At 45.1% G+C, this 5,706-nt stretch overlaps 1 pseudogene across 1 annotated transcript; it reads left to right on the top strand.

The window, feature by feature from the left end:
* Positions 1-960: 960 nt before the first annotated feature.
* On the top strand, positions 961-5,452 carry LOC311605845 (small ribosomal subunit protein eS17-like; annotated as a pseudogene). Its single transcript has 2 exons — positions 961-984; positions 5,044-5,452. The product of its transcript is annotated as a small ribosomal subunit protein eS17-like (transcript).
* The last annotated feature ends 254 nt before the right edge of the window (positions 5,453-5,706 follow it).

Genomic DNA, 5,706 nt, shown 5'->3' with positions numbered 1-5,706 from the left:
TTATCTAGAATAGAAGGCATGGGCCACCATGCCTGGCTTAAATGAACATTTAATTGACCAATAGTGATACTTTAAAAAAAGAAGTAGGCAGAGTAACTGAATAAGAAGTGAAGAGTGGTTGTACTAATGGCAGAGAAAAACAAGATACCAAGGAGGTTGCTCATCTTGAGACAGGCTGAGGACATCTCTCAGCAGAGTGATACTCAAGCTGAGATCCAATTAAAGAGTGGGGAGAGCAGAGAACACCCAGAGGCTTGCCCCTCCTCTGCTGAACCACCCAATATGGGGGTGGGGGGTCTGGGGGGGATGCCCAGAGACACACTGTAGTGGGAGCCACTACAGTTGTGCAAGTATGTGCTGGACAGATGGCAGAGAAAGAGAGGTGGAGCAGTTTGAGCATTATGAAGAAAGGGTGAAGAGGAATAGCCTATTGTGAGTAGTTAGCCCTGCTCCCTGAGGCCATGGTGAGGTCCAGCCCAGGCTGCCACTGAGAGCTATGACTGGGTCAATGGCCATGCAGCAGCAGGGGTCATATTACCATTAAAGGCCATGCAGATATCCCTTTTCTAGGCTGTTACCTGGGACCATCTTGATAGCCAAGTGCTGTGTAGAGCTGGCCCCACCCCTCACTGGCTGCAGAATTCTGGAGAGCATGACCTGCTCCTGGCCTGGGCATCACAATAGAGTTGGTCTGAATGAGCTGGCCCCACCACTGGCCTACTCTGAGGTGTGTGGGCTCTGGAGAGATGCCCTCCCCTTAAAACTTGAGGCAGTTGGGAGAGCCGACCTCACCCTGTCATAGGCTGCAGCACTTGGCAGTACAGTAGAGCTGGCCTTGATGGCAAAGGCACAGGTGAGCCAGGCCCAAGGGTGTGAGAACATAAGAGCTGGCCCAGCTTGTCATGGGCTGCAGTACTTGGTAGAGTGGGCCTCGCTCCTTGACTGGGCAGCACAGTAGAGATGGCTCTGGTGACGTGGGTACAGGTAGGCTGGCCCCAGGGCACGAGAGTGGGAGAGCTGAGGCAGCTACCATCCAGGCCCAGACCCAGGGCTTTGAATTGGCCCAAACCAACATCTACCTCATCTATGCACTACTAGAATTCATGAAGGGGTTGGTCCTACAGATCCAAAGCTGCAGGATCTCCATGACACAGGGCAACAACAAGATAGCCACAAGAAGCCCCCCTTCCCCTTGCCCCCTCCCCCGTCCCCATTGAGGATTGATAGTGTAGCGGAAGACAGAGGCTTTGAACCAGACCAATGACTCGCTGCTATGAACATTTTCAAGTAAAAACATATCCTGTGGGACATACTGTGACACACCAAAGCCTGAGTGTGTTTTATTTTTATTTTTTGTTTTCTTTTAGGAGGGTACATTGCAAGGGCAGAGGGCAGATACAAACAGAGAGGGAGATCAGTGGGACTGGGGCGTATGATGTACAACCCACAATCAATAAAATGGTTTTTATAATAAAAAAAAAAGAGTGAGGCATGTAAACATTTGAGGGAAGAACCTGTCATGGAAGGACCAAAAGGGACCTGAAGATGAGAAAAGCTGAAAATATTTGAAGAACCAAAAAGTCTGATATGATTTGGAGGAGAGCTAGGAGACTAGGGCGGAAGCAGGAGAAGATCACAGGACCCAAGTCAGGAAAGGAGAGGTGACTGATTTCAAGGACAATTCTGAAGGAAAAGCCGTTCTCAGGTGGTAGAAGGCAGCCAACAAAAAGTAGTCTCATTTTGTTCTATAGTTTTTAAAAGAATACTGGCAGAAATTAATGCAAGAAAAACAAAGGAAACCATACATTGACTCTAAAGAGCTGAAAAAAGTAGCAATATTGACAGAAACTTTGCCCTACTGCTCAAATGAAATAACAAATAAATGAAATAAAAAGAAGATAAGACTCATATAAACAGTAAAAATGGAACAGGGAAACATAACAACAGACATCAAGGCAATCCAGAATGTCATACGGAAATACTGTAAAACAAAACAAAACAAAAAAACACCTCTACTCTGTTAAGCTGGAAAAGCTAATGTAAATGGATGGATTTTTAAAAATTCAGTCAAATCACCAAAATTAAGTCAAGAAGGGGTCAGCAGCATAAACAGGTGCAGGATAAACAAGGAGACTGAAATAGTTAAAAAACAAAACAAAACAAAACAAACAAACAAAAACAAAAACAAAACCCTTCAAACTCAAAGAAAACCAGGAGACCAGGAAGTGGTGTGGATTGACTGACAAAACCAGGAACCACGCCAGTCATTCGAGCAGAATTAAAAAACAAAAAAACCTTAAGAACAAGAAAATACATTTTATTTTATATTCCGGTATTATCTATTTTTCACACCCTTCTTTCCTTATGCAGAGCTAAGTGCCTATCTTGTCTTCTGGAGAACTGTTATTTTATTCATTTATTGTTTTTAATAAATCATATTCACCCTCATTGCTCTCTCCTGCTCCCGTCCTACATCCCCTGATTCCCTTTCCTCTTCCTGCCTGGTCTGTGTTTTACTTTATGGCTTATATATATTTATTTATTCATTTATTGATGAGCCAGTGAATTTCATTAGGGTTGCTCATAGAAGTTCACTCCCCCCAGGGACCTTTAACAGCCTATAGACCCTTAAGGATCTATAGGACTCACGGGCCCTTTCTCCAGCTGCCATTATCAGCACACAGGTCGGGGAGAGGGGGTCATGGGCCTTCCTAAGCCCCGTGACAGTTGTTAGAAGGCTCAGTATTGCACAGGTTTATGCCAGTGCATCACTGGTGCTGTGGGATCAAGGATGCAGTCACAGGGTCACGTTCTGAAGACAGTACTGTGCCCCGTTCCGCTTCCTCTTCTGGCTCTTACAGTCCTTATGGTCTGCTCGCTCCTCTCTTCTCTGGGCCTTGGGATGATGATAGAGCTATGGCTGAGCACTCCAGGGTCCTCTCGGCACTTTGACCAGGTGGGAAGACTCAGCAGTTATCACTGACACTCCAAAGAGGCAGTGGCACTAATATACACCTATAAGCAATATTATTTAGAAGGGAAATAAACAGGTATAACTATATATTTAGCAAAACAGTATCAGTATTTTCCCCACTAGGGGCTTTTGATTAGGTTTTCAGGACGTGGATTTCTCGGAGAGGAGGCAGGACCTCAAATTCAATCAGAGAGTAGTTGGTACCTCGATTACTGACTTGCTACTGCTAGCTACACCGTGGGCGCTTCTTGTCTGCCTGGCCAGTAGGATAGCAAACAGGGTCTGCATCTGTGTGGGATTTTTGACAAATAATTCTCCTACAGTTTGTGTAGCAACCTGTGACGCTTTGGAATCACCCCTGTTTTTAAAGGACTTTCAGTAGATGTTTCCTCTTTACCAGAACAAAAATATGTAGGCAGAACAGATTGATCTCTTAAAGATTTTTCCCCCTCCTTTTTAACAAAGTACACAGCAGAGAAGTCAAGGTTGGGGGCGGTTAATCTGGAAAGAATTGGGAGAAAAGTGAATATTATCAAAACACATTGGACAAAACCCTCCTAAAGAATTAATAAGAGGAAAACAAAAACGCGAAACTTCCTTCTGCTTCAGCATTTCTGGTACCAAAGGTCTTCTGGTGACAGCTGCTGAGGGTTTGCTTTTGTCTTAAAACCAACTTTTTGTTTTCTTTTGTTTTTGTTTTTTCAAAGCAGGGTTTCTCTGTGTAGCCTTGGCTGTCGTGGATTTGATTTGTAGAACAGGCTGGCCTCGAACTCACAGATATTCACCTGCCTCTGCCTCCCAATTACTAGGATTACTGGCATGCACCACTGCACCTGGGCTTTAAATCCAACATTTATTCTGTGTTTATTTTTGAAAACTATTTTCACTCTAGAGTTCCAGTTGGAAAGACTTCTCTTCAGTGCTTTAAAGATTATCACTCCTTTCCCTCTGGTTTGCATGGTCTCTGACCAACTAACAGAAAACAACTCGTGACTAGTTTGAGTCTCTATCTTTGTTCTCCTAGGTATAGTATTCCTTTTCTCTGGCTGCTTCTAGATTTTATTTCTTTTTGATTTGACTCTGATGTGTTTTGATACAGCTTTCTTTCTGGTGTCTTGATTGGAGTTTGTTGGTCTTCTTGGATCTGCAGGTTTATAGAAAAACGGGAAAACTAGGCCATTGTTTCTTCAGACATTTGTTCTTGCTGCTCCATTATATATCCTTTTGAGGTACCGGTTATTCGTGCCTTAGAACACTTGCCACGTTGACGCTGTTTCACAGGTTACTAGCGTGCTCCTCCAAACACACTTGTGCGCCCCTTTTTTTCCTACCCCTTTTCCCTCCCTCCTTTTCTCCCTCCCTCCCTCTCTCCCTCCCTCCTTCCCTCCCTCCCGACCCCAGGTCTAATAAAATCCTTGCACGTTCAGTATTATCTTGGTGCTAGCTTCTTGGAGAGCCTGGATCACATTTTCTATTGAGTAAGTTTCTCTCTTGAAATGCCATCTTTGAAAAAGCATGATGCGAGCCGGGCGTGGTGGCACACGCCTTTAATCCCAGCAATCGGGAGGCAGAGGCAGGTGGATCACTATGAGTTCGAGGCCAGCCTGGTTTACAAAGCGATTCCGGGATAGCCAAGGCTACACAGAAAGACCTTGTCTCGAAAAAGAAAAGAAAAGAAAAGAAAAACACAAACAAACAAACAAACAAAAATAAAAGAAAGAAAAACAGAAAAAGAAAAAAGATGTCGGGGTTGTTTTTCACAAACTCTTACTTGTCTCTCAGCTTGATCTTCTCCAGGTTGGTCTCCACACTTACATCAGATTTCTAAAGGCGTCTGTGTGGATTCTGTCACTCTGCTGATAAGTTTGCCCCTTCTGCAAAAACCACAAGCAATTCCCCTGCTTTTGTCCACCTAGGTGGATTAGAATGTTCCCTACCCCAGGAATTTTCTGCTTGGACATCGGTAGTCCGTGTGCTTCTTGCCTGGCTTTGTGGATTTCGCCTTAATCCTGCTCAGAGTAGGCGCTTTATAGGCTTCTCCTGTGCTTCCTGTTTCCTCTTTTACTGAGACCCGTGTCAACCTGGGCCGCGTTCGCACCAAGACTGTGAAGAAGGCGGCTCGGGTCAGCCCTACATATGCCTAGGTAATGACTTCCACACCAACAAGCGCCTGTGGGAGGAGATCGCCACTATCCCCCAGCAAGAAGCTCCACAACAAGACAGCAGGCTCTGTCACGCACCTGAGGAAGCAGATTCCGAGAGGTCCCGTGAGAGGGATCTCTGTCAAGCTGCAGGAAGAAGAAAGAGAGGAGAGATAATTGTGTTCCTGAGGTCTCAGCCCTAGACCAGGAGATCACTGAGGTAGATCCTGACGCCAAGGAAACGCTGAAGCTTCTGGACTTCGGCAGTCTCTCCAACCTGCAGGTCGCTCTGCCTACAGCTGGGATGAATTTCAGAACACCACGTGGAGCCATTTAAATCTCTTCTGTCATATTTTCAATAAACCCGAAAACAAGAGAAAAGAATTATACTCACAGTAGTGGAATCAGGGGCATTACTTGGGTTTCTACTGCTGTGTAGATCCTGCCTCTCAGGTAACTGTGTAAGCTCCTCAGATCTCTAAGTACCTTCCTTAACTTTGTGAGAACACTGAGGTCCTCTCTCTGTTCCACAAAGGGGAAGTTACCCACAGGTGGAGACTAAGAACAATTACGGAGTTGTCCTTCCTCCCA

This window comes from Acomys minous (assembly GCF_964271855.1).
Source record: "Acomys minous genome assembly, chromosome: 9".
NCBI lineage: Eukaryota > Metazoa > Chordata > Mammalia > Rodentia > Muridae > Acomys > Acomys minous.
The sequence above is the reverse complement of the archived record's forward strand: the minus strand, read 5'-3'. Positions and strand labels throughout refer to the sequence as shown.